The following is a 21,407-nucleotide window of genomic DNA, read 5'->3' as shown; positions in this document are numbered from 1 at the left end:
TACATAGAAGATTGCCGGGGCTTTTTTCTTGCCGTCCTTAAATTAAGGAACCTCGGTAAATCTGAGGTTTACAATTTACGTGGAACTGCTGTATGAAATAGAGAAAAGTGCTCAGCCTCCGTGTGAATGTAAAGCAGGCGAAAGGGAGACCTCGCCTCGACGGCGAGAAACGCTGCCCAGCAATACAGGGGAGAGCTTTCCAAACCAGTTTCTACACCCTCGGAGGAAGCACGGACACAGAGAGCTGGAAAGAAAGTTGTCTGGAATTCCCCAGGCAGCCCGTGTGCTTTCCCACGTGTTTACGGACAGTCTCTCCATGGCCGTGTCCCCGCAGGTCCCCTCGAGTCCCGGCGGGACGACACCTCCCCTGTGCGCGGGGGGCAGCCGGGCTGCCGCAGCCCCGGAGTGTTCGCGCTGGGAAGGGAGAGACCTCGCAGCCCTGCCGGGGGAGATTTTGCTGCCAAACTCGATAATTATTTTATATATATATAGATGTAAAATCTTTTTTAAGATGAGGACCCCCGACCGCTGCAGCCCCCCAGGCTTTGAAGGCACAGCGAAAGGGCTTCTCTGTGGGTTTGAGAGAACCATTTAGTCACTGTTTCATTAGGCACTATTTGAACCTTGCAACATGTGGTAATTTCTGGGGCAAGCTGAAAAGGGGGGATTATGTAGGAGGGACACAAGGAAATTAGCTAACGGTTAATTTAACTCGTTTTCTGGTAGAATTTTCGATACATTCCTAATTGACTGAGGAGGCAGGTGAAGTCTTCAGTTCCAGGCAGACTCATTCACGGTGAGAATAAATGGCTCTTTTTCAACTCTCACTGCTCACAATATATCATCAGGGAAAAGACATGCAATGAATATGTTGATTTAGGGTTTTTTTTATCATTATTATTAATGGAATTACACCCTGCTACGCAGGTGTGAGGGTAAAACCTATACTGCGATGAAATCAGATTAACAATGAAATGAGAATTTTATTAGCTTTCTATGTCATATAGACCTGGATTTAAACTGTCAAAACAAGAAACAAGAGCGGGGAAAGATAAGTCTGAAGAAAACAATGTCAATCAATGGGCAGAAGTAGTAGCTTAGATTCCAAATGGTAATTAGCTGTAATTCACGGTGAATATTGACACCCCGTACTCTACATAATTTATATCAAATAGAGAATATATGATTAACCCATAATGGAAAATCTCTTTGAGTCCGGGGTTTGCCAATTAATCCTGACCACACCAATTTACTATGAAACCGGAACACTTGGTCGTAAGGTCCGAGTTTTCATAAAAGGTCGTGTCGGCAATAAACTCTGACATTCTTGCCGTGCTCGCAAAGGGAAAGGGATCCGGCCGGATCCGAGTGTCCCGGGGGCGTTTGGGAGCAGCCTGGGGAGCAGCGGAAAAGCAGCTGTGATCCTGCATCGGGCAGCTTCGGACAGCGGTGGGCTGGAGGTGACCCTGTGCTGGGGGCGGTGGGCTGGAGGTGACCCTGTTCTGGGGGTGCTGGGCTGGAGGTGACCCTGTGCTGGGGGTGCTGGGTTGGAGCTGACCCTGTGCTGGGGGTGCTGGGTTGGAGCTGACCCTGTGCTGGGGGTGCTGGGTTGGAGGTGACCCCACGCCGGGGGGGTGGTGGCAGAGGCGCTACCTGCGCGGTGTGCGGAGGTGTTGGGCGCAGCCAGGCAGGACCCGCCGTCGCCAGAGGAGCCCGCCACGTCTGCCAAGGCCCCCTTTGTAACCTGCTATAGAAAATGGAGGTATTCTGCATGACAAAGCCCAATTAAGCTCGCTATTCAGTACTTCTGCAGCTGGTAGCCCATTGGGAGAGTGGGAGGAAACGCGAATATATATTCATTATGCGAAGGGGCGGTGAAAAGTACCAACAACCGCGGGTCTGGGTTGGGTGTTGGGTATGTTTGTTTGGTGTTTTATGTGTCATTCCCGTTATCTATATATGTAATTTGGTGGCAGGGGTGGTAGGAGGAGGAGGGGCGAGGTGGGCGCTCCCCGGGGCGCACAAGTCCCGGCCCATGGAGCCACAGCGGGCCCAGTCTCGAGCAGAGCGGCAGGAGCATCCTCTTGCAAAGAGGAGCAAGGAAAGTTTCCTGCCAGGCTTCAGGACTGCGCTGTGAAACTGTCTATTAATATACTGGCAAAGCTGTCGGTGTTCTGTAAGAATTCTCTCTTTCTTTCTTAACTGTCACTCAACAGAGGTCAGCTGTGAGCTGCCAAAGGGTTTTCACAGGCTGAGGGGCATGAAACCCCAGGGTGGACCGAAGGCCATCCAGACAAAATACCTAAGATTGACCCAGACAATTAATTTATTCATTTGCTTTCAGGTTCTACCTTCCTGAGCCAAGAAGCCATAATATATGCATAGCTGTAGCTGGTATGTAAAACACAATTTCCCAAAGTGTCTGAGAAATAGCTTACATATTGTAGTCACCTTACCCTAAATAATCTGACTCCTGTAACAGGAGAGGAATTTTAGCTCAGGCCTATGTGCCACTGCACACAGAACTGCATTTGGGGCCACGGAATCTTCAGCCCTGACCACCAATGCATACATGTGAGCACAGATCATTCCCTTTTCTTCTGTACAGTATAACATGATGGAGAAAATTCCATCTCTCCATGCTTCCAGTCTTCTCAAAATGCCATGAAGTTTAAGCCAGAATGTGGTCAATCACACATGCAGAAGATGCAAATTGCATTAATCCAAGGAACATAAGACACGTAAAATGCATTTGAACAAAACTTGGTATTCCATTTTTTCTCCAGTATATTTAAATTTTAACCACCCTTATTGTATTCTTTGTGAACTGTTTTTAAAGTAGTCATGGCCTCATGTCTTCAGTGTTGCTACTGAAAAGCAAGTAGACATCTCCAGTTTAGGTAAGGGGAAGGAGAGAAATATTTCTTTTTTGTTTCCATTCCCTTGAAAGACCAGTCCTGGCTTTTGATACATCTTCTGGAGTGGATAGACAGGGATCCTATGATGAGTTGGTTTGAGCTAGACACCACTATGTGTCTTAGACATTTTTTACAATTGTGATTGCCTCAACCAAATACAGGAGAACAGTGTAGGTGAGTCAATCTTGCTGGTCTCAAATCTGTAATAACCCTGAGGGGAGCTAGAATAGTAACAGGAAAAATTGCTACTTGATGCTATTAAGATCAGTTTTAATTTTGTTGTAACTGTTTTCATCTGCTCCCATAGTTTTGTTTTAAAATTTCATTTCTTGGTAGTCAAATGAAAAGCCATAAGGAGGGGTGGTTTTCTGTTTGCATTGTTGTTTTTCAGCACAACCTGCCAATTTCATGTTACCAGTTTAAAATCATTATTGAAATGATGCTGTCATTACAAAAAGATCATAAGAGTTTTTGGGAGTTTTGGTATTGTCTATTTTCTCTTGCTAAAACATTTTTCAAGATCTGATTTGTCTTTTGTAATTAATGCAGGACAGAGTGTGTTTAGTCAATGTACAATTTAACAGATTGTGGCAGTTCAATGCACAGAAATTTTAGCAAAAGTTGTCAAATTGCAGTAAAATTGTAAATTTTTTTTCTCTTTTCTAATTGCTATTAAATATGAGTAAGTGATTGCATACACAGAAAGTAGCTCTCAAGCTTTTATATTTTTTCTTTCTTAGGCAAAGGTAAAATTTATTGAGTCGCAAATGCATATTACTCCCCACTAATCTGCCTCAGCAATGGATTGCTTCTTCAGACAGTCTCCCAGTTTGTAACAGAACGAGCAGAACTTTTGTCTTCAGAACTAATTATCAGAATGAGTTTAAGCTATAAATTTGATTTAGGGATGGAGAGCTGCCATTATACATGAGCTTGAGAAGAAAGAAACCCCCAGCTAAAGAGCTTTTCCAAAACAAGCACTGAGTCCTTCAAACACCTTGATTTGGGACTTGATGCTTTTAGAAATATTCAGGAACAAGACTGAGACCATCACCTTCATACTTGGAGGGTTTCTTTATTGTCTTTACTATCAGTATAGGTAATAGGGCCAGCAGTTGTTGGGGGTGTCTCCATGGGGTGGGAGGACGTGTGTCCCCTGCCACAGTGCTGATCTGAGCCACTTGATGCTGCTGAGATTGGAGCAGCACTGCTGGAGCTCACCATCCTGAGGGTACAGGCACTGTGCCCATCGGACAAGCAAAGGGGGTAATGCAACTTTTTGCATTGAGGGAAATCCTGTACAAGTAAATGAAAGTGATTCCTGAGAAGTGCAGGCTGCCAGAATGATGTGTGTCAGCCTTGTTTATGCTGGAATCTCACGACACAGGACAGTGTTGTTGCTGAAAATGACAGCCTTTGCCTCTGGTCATTCATGGTTCTCTGAATTGTCTCATGTTTTGCTCTTTTTGTTCTTTTCTATGGAAATCTCTGCCCTTGCCTTCATTCCATTTCTTGAGAAATACACAAAGTTAAAGCATGTGATCAGGTCATCCTCTTTACAGCCCTGCATCTACATGGGAGGACAGAGCACCAGTACATCTGATTGACTTCTACACTTTTCTAATCGACATTGGCTAATAGATCCCAAAATGAGAGTGGACAAGCTTGAGAGACAGACAGATGAAGGCTCAGACAGATCATTGTCATAAATTTAGTCTCTTTAGAATATGATATTTACAGTATCATCTGCTGGCAGAACCTGCACTCCCACAGCTACTAGGTCAAAGTTGAGATGGTTTTAAAAAACCATCAGTGTAAATGCAGGCTTTGAAAGAGTTTTTTTCCAGAGGAAGACCTCTGCTCTGCTTGAGATACAGGAATATCAGCAGGAACCACAATCTGCCTGAAGCCATAAAGATGATATACTTTGGTGGTCCTTTGACTATAAGAACTAGGGGATTTTGACTTAAAAAGAAAAGACTTGCATAAAATTACAGGAAGAGGAGAGAGTAAACATAGTGCATATTTAGAGCAAAGGACAGCACTGATCTGTTGTTGTTTTCATAACTGTTTTTCCCCCTTGTTAGTCTTGTGTTTAATTCTTCCCATACTCTAAGGAGAAATGAAAGAGATTCACTATTTTTTCCTTATGTTAGTGCTCTCCCTGATGCCCCCTCCCACCAAGGCAAACTCCGGGCATTTTAAGAAATTTAACATTTGAAATGAAAGACTATTTTTTGAGTAAAATGTAAACAGGAGATATAGATGTTTGAAAACTATTTCTGCCTTACCCTAATTGAGAATGGTCAGCTCCAACTTCCCCAGCCTCTGGAGCAAGCTGCAGTCCTCAGCCAGCCTGCCCCTCTCTGTATCTTCACCTTGGCTTTCCCATTTCATCTTATTCAGGTTTCAGCTTATCTTGAGGGAACGTGTGAATCTTCTAGGTCACATTTTGCAGTAATATTTTTGTAAGATTTTTCATAGGAAAGCAGAGTGTATTATACCCCAACCTGTCTATTATAAAATGCCGTCTTTCACAGAATTAACAACACAGAAACAACTGGTTTTGCTGGATTTGTGTAATTACTTTCTTCTTTTTTGGAGATTATTTAGGAATGAGATAAGGAAATGTTTCTCTTTCACCTTTTTAATATCTTTACTCTTTGGAAACAAGGGGAATAATGTTGGGCAATGGTTTCTTGTTCTTTTGTTGGTTTTATACGCATATGTTCTATCACCCATGTGCATGCACAGTTCTTTCTATGCACTGAAAGGAACTACAGAAACTCACAGGAAATTTTGTATTTGAAAAGATTATTTACTAATCCAAATGGTATACATTTGCAAAGGCTTTTTTTGGCAGGGAATGCCGGCAAGCCTACAGAATTAACAGCTCTACAGATGGGCAACATCCAGGTCTGAAACAAGGAGTGAAAGAAGACACGGTCCAGCCAACTCGGAGAAGGACTTTAATGGGAAACAGTCACTGGACCAAGTTGCTCCAAGATAGAATTTGAACTAATGCCACCTGATGGAGAGTGGGAATCACTGCAGCAGAAGAAAAGACTGAAGTTTGGAAGTTCGGGGTCACTTCAGGGGAGCTGGGTGGTTCCCCCCTGGGCTCTCTTTGGAAGGTATGGTGAAAGCAAAAGGTGAAAGTTGAAAAAAAAAAAAAAGTGGAGAACAAAAGTTTTCCCTAAGAAAAGGAGTATTTTGATTCATTGGTGATTTTACTGTTCAGGCTGCCAGACTCTATAAAAGAGGGAACAGGAATGACCATCAAATCAAAGAGGGGACGGGGATTTGAAAACTTCATTGTTATTGTAGCTAGAAGAGAAAATGGCACAACATGAATCCATTCTAGGGGCAATGATTGTAAATGAGAAAGGGAATGGCACAAAGGTAACCCTTTCCAGTCCTAACAAGGTACACTTGTGTGGTCTTAACACCCTTTGGCTCTCTATTTTGTGTAATTTGCTGGTTTCTTTGCTAGAACCACTGCATGCTTGTAGCCCTGGAGCAGTGAATTAGCAAATACATTTTCATCTTTGGAAAACAGAAACTTCCATTGTAATTTCGTTAATGATGATCAAGAAATGTATTTTAACTGTTCTATAGCAACATGAAAGTGATGTTACAGTGACTAAAGCAATGTTTTTGGTATCAGCCTATTCCATCCACTTAGAGTACTTAAAAAATGGGATGTTTTTTGCTAAGATGAACTGTATTCTCAGCAAAAAAGGTCAAGGGACAAACACATCAAGCCCTGTGCCTGGCTCAGGGCAATATGTGCAAACACAACTGGACAAAACAAACCTTGAAGTGTCCATGCAAACCCAAGTTTGCACAAGCAAAGCAGGATGTATATGTAAATGGGAGTTTGCTCACATACATTAACTAGCTGGAGCAGAAAGCAGCAGGAAAGTTTTGCTTTAATTATTTCAGAAAGTGAAGCAGGATGGTGATATTTGCCTGGGCCACTTCACCCTGTTGGCCATTTCCCACCCTCTTGGGAAAGCACTGAGGAGGCTTTGCTGGTTTGTAGGCACAGCTTGGTGGGTTTGTGTACAGCCAGAAGAAAAGTGGGGCAGGAATTCAGCAGTGAATTACAGCGAGGGTCAAACAGATCCTTATGGAAAACCTCCTGGGGACTGTTAGAGAGCTGCTAAATCTTGAAGCCAGACTTGGAGCAGGGCTGCAGCAAGACTGAGAGTAAGTGTAGGCCAAGGTGAAGCCAAATCTCTCCAGTTAGGTGATTCTCCAACTCTTGTGGTATATTTTTTGCAAACCATTTGAATTTGTTAACAGAATTTATTTAACACTGATTAAAAAGTGTTATGACTAATGTAGATACCTATGTATCTCTCTATATATCTCTATACATTTGGTATACTATCAGAACACTCAGAAAATCCCAATATTATACATCTTTTAGCAAATAAATGACAATTTTAAGGGCTACTCATGGGGGAAAATATACCTAGGTGAAGTTTTTAATGTAAATTTTATTTTTTAAAAGAAGATATGTACCACAGATAAGGAGATGGGATGGGTGATGACTTCACTTTTAGACCTCAATTAGGTCTTATATCTAACACAAAAAGTATTTGTATACTCCTGTTTTAATTATCTGTGCCAGACAAATTAGCTGTTTTTCCTGATTTGCATTTTTCAATACTTTTTAATAATCTAAAAATGCTCCTTTTTTAGGACTCTGTTGCACTTCTGCTACTGTGGTATTTGGAAGTTACCCACCATAGCCACCATATAGCCACTGATCCCATGTTAAATTTATTATCAGTATTCTGAGTCAAAGGAATAGGTTTTGAAGCACAAGAGAAGACTGGAAGTGCTATGTACTGGAGTAAGTGTGAGTGTTTATTTGAATGGATCACAACACATTTGTGCTTCTCAGAAATATGAGGCCAAAATAATTTTCCATATGTGCAGGTTTATGAAATAGAAGGAGGTGCCAATATGTTATCTAAATGAAATGTATTCTCTCTGAAGGTTTATATTCAAATGCAAATCTGAAGATACTGAAGTTTGCATTGTAGGTATCCACAGGAAAAGGAGCTAATGCTTTTATGCAGCAATGGCATCATCTGCAATGCTGTGAAATAGCAGCAATTTAATAATAAATAACAGAAGTGCAGGAGTATTTCTATCAGCTTTCTTTTTCTGTTCTTCTAAGGTTTCATTAATCTGCTGTTAAGCCTCAAGGAACCAAACTACTCTGCTCCATTTGCTACACAGTTCAAACAGCCCCTTAATTCAAAATAGATCTTTGCTAAGATTGTATGGTAATCTGTCACTGCTTTTACATTGCCACAGCTGGTTTTATTTACTTGTTTCTCAGTTTCTTGCAGAAAGTATTGTTTGTTGGAGCTTCCCTCTGCTATGTGTCTTAGAGGACACTTACTGACATTTCTTGCTCTTATGTTGAGTGAGGATGAAAATAATGCATCACCAAGTACAGATGATGAGAGACAAGACCAGAGTTTTGCAAATGCTATTGTCTGTCTAACTCACTACTCCAGATCAACCCAGTATTAAGGAGTGCTGGTGAATGCTGATGCATTTGTTTATACCCTTGAGTCGCCTGCCCTTTTGCTTTTAACAGTTTGTCATCCCAGTATTCTATGTCTTCCTGTAGGTTACCTAAAAGTTTTGGAATAAGGAAGAGTTTCACTTTGAGGAATGCCTACTGCTTCAGAGCATGTTCCTCTGAAATCAGTGACAAAGTACTCTTTGGTTTCATTGACTGCAGGGTCAGTTTCTAAGATAATATTGACTGATGTAAGAACTTTGAGCATACAAACCCTGGGTTGTAATGTCACAGAGGACAGCTGTTCCTGTGATATTCTTCTATGGATTGTCATACATTAGTCCTCAAACACCTGCATTACCAAATAACAACAACAACAAGAATGTGCTTCACTAAATGCTCAGGGAGAGAATATTTACATTGACTGATTGTGCATACTGGATTTTACTATCATTTTGTGGGCAACAGACTGTTTGCTTTGAGATCCAGGTATCCTACTAAAACTTAATGGCAAATTTGGGGACATATGTATTTCTGGCATTCAGTGTGAAAACTTGCAGCCTTTGCTCTGAAGATGGTGAGGCACTATAGCAAGTGCCCATCCATTCAAAAAGCCCCAGAAAATGTAAATACAAATACCAAAAAAAAAAAAAAATTACATATAGTAAGACAACTTCAATGGAAATACATTTTTTTCTGGGTTTTTTTTTTTTTTTTTTCAAAGTGGAAATGTGTACACAGGTTATTTTCTGTTAATACTGAATGGTAACAATTTAAGCACACACCTGAAAATAATTTTATTTTAAGTAAAACAACCCAAGAAAAAATAACATGCAAAAAGCACAGGTTTGGCCCATTTCAGCATACCTTTTTTCCTTCAAGGACTGTATTCCAGCCTGCTTGAATAAACTCTTAGACTGGGTGCCTGAAGTAAGACAAAATGACCCCTCACTGGCAGGAGACAAAAAACACAGTACAGGAATTGGTGATGCTATTTATTTTACAGGGTGTCAGAGCTGCCTGTTATTCCACATTTCCCCAGTCTGCAAAAATGTGAGAAGTGTCAAAAACAAGACAAGCATCCACCTTCTGCTCTAAGTAATGATTATAAAGTGTTGTAAGTATGCCTTGGCATGTACACATGTACTTCCTTTTTTATTTATTTACTTTTTTGTTGTTGTTGTTGATGAAATAGAGCATACAATATTGTCAAGGGAATATTTTCACTTTTAATGTGTCTAAAATATTCAGCAGTGTATTCAAATTCTTTGGAAACAGAGGATTTCAGCTTGAAATACGCAAAAAGCATCAGAGAGACACACACACTTCACTGTCGGCAAACATTTCTGTCACTGTGGACACTAAAGCTGTCTTGTTTATAGTGTTTCAAGTGAACCATTTTAGAGGTACTGTAGTGGATTTACAAGATGGGTTGACAGTGCTATTGTTAACCCCAATCAGTGTACAGGGATTTCCCCTTGGAAACCGAGTCCAACAGGCCTTTGAATCAGAAGATTTTCTTATTTGAAGATTTCTTGTTGACTTGGTCCTGCTTCTACTTCAGGTCAGCAGAAGGCATGTGCTCTAAAGAGAAATATTGACAGCAGTTTCTAACTAGAGGCAGTAGGGGATGGATGCTCTTAGTATTTCATGTCCATTGCATTTCTCATCACTGTGGCTATACACTGGAAACCATCCCTGTTAATTAGAGAATTCAATATTGTTTGAGCACACTTCAGAGGTTAAGTATGTGATTAAGTGCTTTCCTGAATCACTCTCTGGAGACACCTCTCTCTTTCCATGAATTCAGAGGCAACCAACTCAGCTTGGGTACCTGCATATAGAAGGCTAGAGCTGGCTACTCTAAGTGTGGATATGACTGTAAAAGGAGGATAGACAGTTTTTCATTTTCAGATCACACATATCAAGCTCCATCAGCCAGTGTCTACCTCTCCAGGTCTGTCTGGTGTCATAACACCCTCATTCAAACTGGCTTTACTCTCTCTTGGGCAAATTCTGCTGCTCATTGTGCTATAGCTCTGAAGGCTGCAGCAGTGGGTGTCTTCTGCTCACAAGTTTGTCTGACCCTCCCACTTGCTTTCTTACTACTAAATGTTAACCCTTAATGTTTGGGAGAAAAGTAATTGTGGATGTATTCCCTGCCAACTCAGAAATTACTATGAGATTTTCCTACATTTTCCCCATTTTTTTGGGCACAGGGTAGTAGTGATGTAGAAAGAGCTGGGAGGATTTTCCAGGTGTGTGGTTTTTTTTTTTTTGTATGTGGGTAGAAGGGCTATTTTCCAGTCCTGCCCTGTCCACATTCCACATATGTATCTTCACCTCTGCAAACTTTTTATGGATCTTCCTGGAGAATGTTGCTCCTTAGAGTGAGCAGTAGCATCTCAGAGGGCTTTTGTTTTGGATCAGGTGATCTAACATAGGAAATCTGGAATAATTTGATTTAGGAGTAGCAGTTATGGGCAGATGCATCGTCAGTCTGGTGTAGTGACAAGACATTAGTCATTTGGTAGGCAAGAAATTAAACCCACTGGCCAAAAAATGTGGAATCAGAGAGGTCAAGCCCCTTGTTCCTCCCAATTCCTCCATCCCCACCCAACCTGTACAATGACTGTCAGAGTGTGGGGTGTGCTTCAGAGTGAACCCTTCAGAGCAGCTCACACTTGGTTGCTGTATGACATGCATGTCAGGAGATAATAGGTATTGGGATTTTCTGCTCTCACTGTCGTGAAGCCAAGAGCTATTGAGCAAATGCTGCTCATGCATTCTTGGCAAAGAGGCAAAGGTTGGGCAAAAATCTAAGAGGCCTGATTGCTATCTTCTGTGCTATTTTCACAACTTTATAAGAAAAAAATGGAGAGGGCAGTACCATATCTATCTAATACATTAACTTCTGTGAAGTTTTAGTTAGAAGTACCTTGGCACATGATGTAGATTAGTTACAGATAGAGAGAGCACATACAGGATAAAATATTACACTTTTATTAATGACATTGCTTCTTCATTTTGAGGTTGACCTCAGTTCAAGGTCATCTTTATAAGCTTCTGTGTTGGGCCCCAGATTTATGCTGCATGTATATTGTCCAGACTGGGAGGATTTCTTGGCAGTCTTTACCTCCTTTTCTTAAACACTGCTGAATCATGAGGCACTTCTGTAGAACCACAAATATAGGAAACCCGTGCTGAACACCAGTAATTGGCTCTGGTGTGCTGAAAGAAAATTTCTTGTGATGGGCAAGAAAGAATGACACATTTTTAATAGAAGAGAATATGTATTTTTAAATGCAAACACATATGTATAAAGATTTATTTTTCAGCTACACATAATACAGATGAATGTGTATATATAATAATAATTTTAACAGGTGTTTAGTTTGAGAAGCCTCTTAGGTGATATTCCTGGAATAGTTGTTATGAAATGGCAGGTAACATACTTTATACATAACCTTCTTTATTCTCTTACCTGATTCTCCTTTCATATAACAGGGGTGCAGCAATGGTATTAGTTCAATGGGATTCCTCCTGATTTGGACCACGTAGGCAAGAGTGGGATCTTTTTAGGCTGAGCTGATGAACATTTTGTTAAACTGCTCAGGAAAATATTTTGACTGATGAGAGAAAATGCTTGTAATACAGCACTCAATATGTTCAGTTGGTGTTGCTGTCATATAAAACAGTGGGCTTTGACAACATGAATATTTGCCATCTTTTCCCAGGAAAGTAAAAATCTGTCTTCATTTCAGTGGTACAAAAACTGGCCTATCAAGGAAGTAATTTCCAGAAGACGATTTTTAGATTTATGGGGTTAACTCCCTACAGTTTGATTTAAAATATAGGTATAATGAACTGTGTGGTGGTTTCAAATGATGCTTTGGAGCAATATTGCTTTCTGCAGTAAAATGACCAACTGTTATTTCCATTCCTCTAGAGTTCATAAGAGTTATAGCCTCTTCCTGGAATTTGGAAAAGAGTGCAGATCCACTCCACCTTAAAAGCAACATTAAAGCATGGTGGGAAAATGTTGCATACCACAGCTCCTTTGAGCAAAATTGCCACTGCTACCTCTTTAACATTTAGAAAGTGCAACACTAGTGAGAAGCCTGCAATCATAGACTTTCTTCTCACATATAAACATAGTCAACAATTAGGACTAAGACGGGGCAAAACCAAAGTTGAGTAAAATACTCTACTGTATTGGTGTCAGTGTGTTTAGGATGGCAGGGATTTTTTCTGCTTAAAAGCCCATAGCAGATGGAGCAATACCATTCTCCTTTTACATTTGCCTTCTCTCCTGTAAGGACTGAAATGTGAAGAAGAAGTCAGTAAAGGATTTTTCTGGGTTTATTTGTAATGGCTCTACTTGCATTTGATGCCTTTTTAGCAATATGAGGTTGAATCCCAAATTCCTGACCACAAGCTGAGCTACAGCTTTGCTTAAGAACAAAACAGCTATGCAAGTGTATATATAGTGTATATATAGCATTGCTTGGGATAAGATGTTTAGGACTTGGTGCACTGTTTTCAAGGGAGAAAAACACACTGACACTTTTAGATGACAGGCCAAGGCAACATTTCTGGGGTAAACTCCCTGGTGGCAGCTGGGTGACAGCTGCTCTGCCACAGCTGCTCATCATTACACTCCCAGCAGCTCCACACCACTGCATCTGCCCATGGAGCACCTCCCATAAAGCCGTTCCTGTTTTTTATGGCCAACGGGGATGGACCAGGCTAACCTAATTGGATTAACAAGGTGGTTTTGGCTGACCTGAGCCATTTTAGGAGAAACATATTGGGGAGCAGTGCTATGAGCAGCTGTGTGGATAGGGCAGAAACTGGTGGAGTTTCCAGGTGGGGATGGGTGCAAGGAGCAGAGGGGGTGGGAGGCTCCAAGAGCCAAGCTGCTATGATGTTAACAAACTATGTTTCTCAGCAGCTCTTATTAGCCTGGGCATGGTGCCATGCAGCTGAGGGGACAATGTGCAGCCAGCAGTGGCTCTGGGCTCTCTGTAGAATGCCCTGCTGTGCAGTGTAGACATCTACTTTGTGTTTTCTTCAGACCATTCATGCTACAGCTGTTTTTAAGAGGCTGAAAAGGCCTCAAACTTGACAAGATGCATGGAGTTGAAGCCCAAAATGAAATTATTAGTTTGTCTAATGTGGGCTCGTGTATCTCAGGTTATTAAATTTCATCTACTTATTTTTTGGAGTCTGGAACTGATCCAAAGCCTACTGCAGCCTCTGGAATGACTCCAGAAAGTTCAATGGGTTGTGATTCAGGCTTTGAGTCAAGCCTCAACTTTATACATTTTTAATTATTGAAAGGACTCTAATCCCCCTTCTGCCTCCATGTGTGCTGATACAGAGACCTCATTTTCCACTGGTTAATGCTGGAATTCATCACTTTTTGTAGGAAACATACAGCATTTTCATTCAATGCAGTCAAACAGTGTATTTTTCTCATAGGTTTTGTGGGTGTGTTAATGAAGTTGTGGCACAGACTTAGGATGCGGCTGACAAAAATTATTTCTAAAACTCAATGTGTTGTGAGCGTAGAAACAGAAGTATTGTCCTTCAGCTTCAAATTACAGATCTCTGCTCCCTGAGTTGCACTCCCAGAGGTGAAGGGTAACACCCACAGAGGTCTACCAACATCCCTGTTCAGATAAGTATTCCCAAAGCTTTGAGGAAAAAAAAAAAATCTGGCTGGTTGCTAGAGTAATGAAAGCAGGCATTTGCCTCACACCATTCACAAAAACAAAAAATGAAATGCAAAAAATTTATTTCAAGACAAAATATTTTTGCTTCTGGAAGCAGAAGAGAAGAGGAGATAGAGAAATGACAAGGAATCTCACAAAGCAAGGGTGGCATTTGCCATGCAGGCCTGAGCAAGCAGAACAAAATATTTCTCTCCGGCTTGGGAAAAATCTTTATTTTCTGTTTGTCAGCAGCAAAGAGGCAGCAAGTGTATGCACATGAGAAGAGGCTGGCACAGCACCAGCCCATATATAAAATTATTTAAAGAAACTTAGATGTTGAGTGCTGAAAAGGAGAGAGAAGTCCCTGAGACCACACTGATAGCAGCTGTGTTCAGAGTTACTTAGGAAATACCCACTAACTTAATTCCCTTTATCGTTTCAAAAAGAAGATAGAATTGAGTGTTGAAAGAGGAGTGCAAGGGCTAATTGTTTTACAGATATAAATAACATGAGGTCCAGACCATTCTGTAAATACGACTTCCAGTTTTGCCTGATTTAGTAGCGTTCCTTCACTCGTGGTGGTGTAACAAGATGGTTCAGCACATGGCCAAGGTATTTAGTGAAATGCTGTCACCTCCACACCACTTTTGAAGGGCTGTGTGCTGCGAAGGAGCCTTCACAAGCTGCTGCACTAACAGTGTGCTGAGCTGCTCTCAGAGGAGAGTGCCAGGTATCAGTGAAGTTAGCAGGTTGTAGCATAGGTTCCATTCCTGCTCTTTTTCTTGCCTGCTGTCCCAGCATTTTAATTCAGTACTGGGGACTAATCCTAGCTAGCAGCTAATTACTGCAAGCTTCAGGCAGGTGTAATCTTTCTGATGACCTGCCCTGAGCAAATACTGAACTTCTAACAAGCCAATTAATGAATCATCAGTGCAATTAATGGTTTCCTTTTATTTAGGACCTTTAAAAATCCTGAAAAAGAGATATATACCTCTCTGTGCTGCAGTGGTTTGTGAAGTGTCATAATTCAGCACTAACTCTCAGCATGAGCAAATCTCTGCCTCTTCTTAAAGCTCTGGAAAATCAGACTGCAGTTACTGCAGCCACCAGCAAAGGATGAATTAGTGCATATATAGCAGAGGTTATTGGTGAGGGAGATGCCTCCTCCCCATAAGAGGAGACGTTGCTTCATAGCTTGGTTCTTCAAGCTGGGAATGGAATACAACAGTTTTGATGTCCACTTGCCTTTGCTATCCCTTCCTTCTGGCAAAACAAGTGCTCTTCAGGATTTATACAGAGTCTGAGACTAGGGCCATGAGAGATCTTTAACCTCTCAGACTGATACAGTGTTCCTGCTGACCAGCCCAACATTTTAGAGGACAAAATGGAAGCACTTTATTTATCATCCTAAACACGTGTATCATCAATATTTACTTCATTATTGATGTTTATTTACCAATATCTTTAAGCACATTTTTTCTTTTGCTTTTGTTTATTTTTTAAAAGAGTTTTCTCCCTTCTGGTATTTACTTTGTTGATAATTTTTCAAGACATTTGTACTTCTTCAGTTTTCAATTTGACAGACTGAGGTAGCCAAACTCTCCGGGTGCCCTCCCACTTCCAAGGTGCCTCTTCTCTTGTACTGAAGATTTCCTTTTTATGGGTATTCTTGAATACAGCTGAACAAGGTCAACCCTGTCCCTTGTAGAACGGCACTTGTTCTTCCACCTCTCTGTTGTTAATTTCTGTCCTGTTATATATATCCTGTTACCTGTTTTCTTTTTATAATTTATTTTATTTTGACCGTTATATCTGTAGGAGATAAAATCATTCCATCATTCCTTCTTATATCCACAGCAAAACCTGTTCATATCCCATTGGTAGATGATCTTGCACTTTCTCATGCCAGATTTCATCTTAGTTCTCTTGCTTCTGTTCTTAACTTCTTTTTTGCCCACTGTCCTGGTCCTTTTGCCCACCAGTGATTCTTCCCAGCTTGATGCCAATAGAGTACATTGGCAGACTCTTCCTTGCTGCTCTAGAAAGGCTTTTGAAGAGCAGTTGCGTCCTTTGCAGTTCTTTGGCCTCCTGGAAGATCCACATGGATACTGTATGTTGTTACTGGCTGCCCAGCAAATCCAGCCTTGAGCTTCATCACAGCCTTTACATATATACAACACCTGGGACTGGAAACTTGCCGCACTGTAAATTCTATTCCTGACTTTTTAATCTACAAGATGGCCTAATGGTTCTTAAAGGAAGAGACTAATTTCAGTTCAGACACCTTTCCATATTTCTGATGATAAATATAAATGAAAGGAAATCATGTAGCTTCTTGTGGCAATTGTGTTGATGTAAAATTTTGTCTTTTATCCTTGGTGACCCAGAAAACTCCATTATCTTTCTTTAAGATCTTCCTTTCAATACAGGTAAAGAATACCTTACTGTTTGCTTTAAACTTTGCTTTTGTGCTTCTCTTTATGAAATCTATGATGACCCTTCCTATTTATTTTCTGCCTAATATTTGCCAGCTGTAATTTATGTTTTCTTTATTAGGATCTCAAAAATCTGAATTCACTGTCTGACACAGGACCATGACTGTCACACTTGGCCTGTCAGCCATGTGACTGCAGACTCTGGGACAGGATTATTTATATTTATATATATCCATTTATAGGTATTCATGTGTATAAAAAACATTTTTTTTGGCAGTATCCTAATCTTGACTAATTATATTCTGCAAAAAAACTCTCAAACAAGCCACTGTTGGAAACAAACCCAGGTGTGAAGTGAAAATGTAGATAGATTAGGAAAGTTGATGGATAAAATTATGCTGGCATATATAAGTACATAGAAGGCTACAATAACAAATTGCTTCTGCATATGGTTTATTCATAATGTTCCCTATGTTTTATTTTTTCAGTTCCCTACTCTACACAGTAATAAAGCTGGTTTTGTCAGTTTCTGTAGTAGTTAGAATATCAAACAATAGATTATTGTAATCTTTCTCTGGAAGAGGTGACTTATGAAGTCATCTACATTGATCCAGAAATTTTGCAATATCCTCTTCTGAAAATTGCAGTTCTGTGCTAAGAGATGAAAATACAGGGGAAGAATTGCACAACTTTGCCAGTTTATGGGAATATGTCAGGTCATGTAAATAAAACAACATTCTTGAAATCAAAATGTAAGGTAACATTATCAACTTGAAATTATGCCTGTGTCTGCATATTAGGTAAATATCAAAGTGGCAAGTAATATACAGTATACTCAGCAAACTTGGCATAGCTTCTTTTCTTATGAGAGAGCTATTTAATTTTTTTTTTTTAATAAAGGGTGCCTTGTGAAAATATAAAACTCAAAGATTAGGAAAACAAATTAATATGAACAAATAATGTGACAAAAATATTTCAAAGGAATTTCAAAAGAGATGCTTGAGATAGCATTTCAAAACTCTGCTAGTGGGACTTGATTTTTTCAAAGGATATCTCCGATAGGAATCATAACAGCCCAATAGTGATCAAAGTTTGTAATGAAGCAAATTTAATGCCATGATATAACTTTTTGATCTATGTCACCGCACCCTTCAGAAAAAAATGAGCGACCTTTGCACTTCAAAATCCTTTTAATATGAGTATAGGAAATGAAAAATATTTCTAAAATGCTATTTTGTGTTCAAAGCAGTTGTCAAATAAAGTAAAAATTAACCTAAATATCATATACAGTCATATTCTTCTACTTTTTTCTTGTATTAGTACTATCTGCATTGCTGAAAATGCTGCACATCTCATTTTCCTGAGGCGGCATACCAAACACTTATCAATATTTTCATAAAATTATGCATTTTTTTTCAACATTTCCTGTCATTTTGTGTACATAGGAACAGTTAGGATTGCAATCACCCTGCCTGCTCAAGCCATAGCGAGCCACATCAACCAGATGATACTGGAGGCAGAAGAGGCTGGAAAGGAACTGTGTGTGGTTTTTTGATCCTGTTCCTGTTTTTCATCACTCTCTGTTCTCAAAATTGTTTAGAGAAGCCTTGCCATCCCCAGGTTGACCAAGTCCATCAGAATCTCCTTCCCTCTCAGGTATCTATCTGCTAACTCAGTCCAGCACTGCAGCGAGCACCTACTCTGCCTGTGCCACAGGCACAGCTTAAAGCCTTTTTGCCACAAAGGAGCGAGCACTGACCTGTCTTTCCCTTGACCCAATTTTCCTCTGGTGCAATAAATGTGAATGTGCTACTGTCTGAAGACAGACAGATGGAGGAAGAGTCTCAGGATGTGACTGTTGCAATAGCTTGAAAATGAGCCAGAACAACTTCATCATTGCACAAAGGAGTAAACAAGCTCAACTGGAGTATGGAGTTGAGATAACCCCAATGTTCAGTGTCAGCTCTCAAACTGAGGAGAGTCATCATGCCGCAGGGATGTTTCCCATTCTTCTCTCTCTTGTTCTTTTTTTTCCTATATTCTTTGAGAAAAAAAAAAAAAAAGTAAAAATTAAACTCAAATAAATGTGGAAGATGGGAATCTGGTAGTGCTTTAAATAGTTTTTTTTCTGTACTAGGCTCTTATTTGGATCTTCTTAATTTTGTCTAAAAGGAAGGGATCTCTTGGAGGAAAAAAAAAAAAGTCTTCTACAAAAGTCTATTAAAAATTTCCAGCAAAAAGCAGTGGTCTGTTTTGGCTTGTTGAAGCTTTTTAATTTATGTTAACAACTGCCAGAAGCCCACTTGGAGCAGTGATTTTTCAGTTTTCCATAGAGGGATTTGGGATGGAAGATATCCTACTTGATGACAAGATATCTATCCAGTCCTGACAAGCTACAGTCAATATTCTGAGTTTCTTCCATAGTGATGGTGAAAAAGAACCCCTGAAATGAAGAGATGTACATATTGGTATAGCTTGTTGAAGTTTTTTAACCACCTTATAGTGAGTTTTAGGAGCCCTGATCTTAACTCAGGCTACGGCCAAGCAGAAAGACTTTTTATATAAGATATGCAGAGGTATGGGTTTTGACCAAATGTTTATGGAATCCCTAATTAATTCTGATGTAGTTATTACAGCTATATGTATATATATATATGTTATGTTTGGGAAAGAGCAATACTTGCAAAAATATTATGTTGTATCTAATTAATTATTTTTCAAGATTAAAAGCTACTATACTACCTCTGAGTAATGTCACTCACTACTTAAATCCCTCAGCAACTTCAGAAAATATTTAATTTAGTATGCTACAGCACATTTTTTATTATTTTTTTTTAAATTACCTTACACCAGAGTGGGCACCACTTGGTGAGAGGAGAGGGAAGCAGGAGGGTGGTGGTTTACCACTGTAGCAGGCATAGGCATCCCAACAAATTTAAGACTTTTATTGACCCTGCTGTCCTCAGGATCAGCTGTCTGGTGGCTACAGAAGCCTCTTTATCTGCATCCTTCCTCTACATGATAGCAGCAAATCCAGTGACTCCAGCAGATGCAGTGCACAGCCTCTTTGATGAGTGCCAGATGTTGCTAGTACAATGCACTTCAAACTCAGAGAGCATCTGAGCCCAGCTGATCTGCAGGGAGCAAAGAACTGCCTCAGTAATATCTGCCAGTTCAGAATCCAGAGACAGAGAATTTCTGCACATTTTTGGGAGTATGTGTGCAAAGCAAGTAGGGTACCTGCTGGCTGTGAACAGAAAGTAGAATAATGAAAGACATAAAGAGGAAGGAAAGAAGCAAAATCTGAAAGCAGCCCTTACAGGACTATGGAAGGCTTTCATAAAGCTCTGAATCTACTCTATGAAATCTACTCCCCTGCAGGGTCATGAGCTGTTGTGTTAGTCTGGTTTCAGACAGGAAAGGATCTCCTGCCTCCATCACTGTGCACTGCCACCAAGGGGCCTCGGGGCAGTTCTGTCCCACCAGCTCCACGCACACTGGAATCCTGTTGTGTTTTTTCCAGAGGCGCCTCTAAATCTCCAGGGGCAGGAGTCAGTTTTGGATGGCATGCAAGAGCGCTTGAAATGCCTGTGTAGAGCCTGCTCCTCTGTTGTGAGAGGCTGAGGAATCTAAGTGAACGGTCAGCTTCTTGAGATTTAGGAAACAGTCTGGTATTTAGGCTAGAGTAAAAACAAATGTTGCCTGCAAGAGCAGATGAGGATGCTGTGTCTCACTTCCTGGAATTTAGGGCTGGCAAAGGCAGAATCCTTTTAATTCATATCATATCAAGGTCTTCTGCACATTCCTTCTGAATGGGAGATGCTGGAAGTGGAAAGTTGGCTCTGGTTCTTATTGTTTCCAAAACAAAGTCCTTTTGGTGATATTCCTAACTGAAACACTAAAAACTTTTCTTAGAACCCCACCTTCAGTATACTGATTTTTCTGAGAGATATCTAACAGATCCCTGTAGTTACAGCTTGTTACATATAAAGTTGTCCTTACAGATTTTCTGATTTACCATTTCAGTTTTCTAAAAGTGAAAAACATCATGGATGATCACTAGGAGTTCAAAGAGAAAAAACATCCTCTCGGTCCCATTCTTTGCTCGCTGTAGCTTTGTGGATTTCAACCATCATCCTTCATTTACATCAATGTAAATGATGTAATGTAATCACTGTGAAGTGATTGGTCTTTCTCCCTGCACAGCTAGCACTAAACATGAGCTGATCCATTTCATTTACTAGGTTTACCAGTCTTCTGGACCATAACTCCGAAGGGGATTTCATGTGTTGGTACATATGGGCCCAAAGTTTTCCAAGCTAATATGGACAGAAATAGTAGGCAGTCTGAACTTTCACCTTTGTAGCTCTGTAGCTGCTTTAGTGAATGCTAAGTGCACCATTAACATAAATGCCAGCATGAGGGCACGGGCCTCTGCCTATGCTTTCTCCACAGGCTTAGCTGCTGTGTCTAGGGTTTTCCCTGCTGCAGAGAAACTTGTGCCCCTAATGTGGACCTAATTATCAGCAAAACCTCTCTCCATCCAAATGGAGGTTTTGAGGACTGGCACTGATGCATTTCAGTATGCCTGGAGACCTGTCACCACCAACCTGAAGACTAGGAAGTACCCTGCCTGTACCTCTGCATGTGGCTTTTCTTGCGCTGGGGTCCTGCTCTGGTTCCAGGTCTCAGCACAATCCCTGACCTCAGGAGACCACAGATTGCATCCAGGTCTTTTCCAACGGAAAGTCTGTCCTCCAGTGTGTTACTCTCCTGTTCCTCTGGCCAC

At 40.6% G+C, this 21,407-nt stretch overlaps 1 long non-coding RNA gene across 2 annotated transcripts; it reads left to right on the top strand.

Annotated features, from left to right (window-relative positions):
- Positions 1-1,560: 1,560 nt before the first annotated feature.
- On the top strand, positions 1,561-8,052 carry LOC131579122 (uncharacterized). 2 transcript variants are annotated; one of them, XR_009277633.1, is made up of 3 exons: positions 1,561-1,762; positions 2,345-2,394; positions 5,782-8,052. It is a non-coding gene; the product is annotated as an uncharacterized LOC131579122 (long non-coding RNA). The 2 variants fall into 2 exon arrangements; XR_009277634.1 differs by having other exon boundaries at positions 5,768-8,052.
- The last annotated feature ends 13,355 nt before the right edge of the window (positions 8,053-21,407 follow it).

The sequence above is a fragment of the Poecile atricapillus genome, chromosome 4 (assembly GCF_030490865.1).
Source record: "Poecile atricapillus isolate bPoeAtr1 chromosome 4, bPoeAtr1.hap1, whole genome shotgun sequence".
NCBI classification, from domain to species: domain Eukaryota; kingdom Metazoa; phylum Chordata; class Aves; order Passeriformes; family Paridae; genus Poecile; species Poecile atricapillus.
This window is presented reverse-complemented; position numbering and strand designations above follow the sequence as displayed.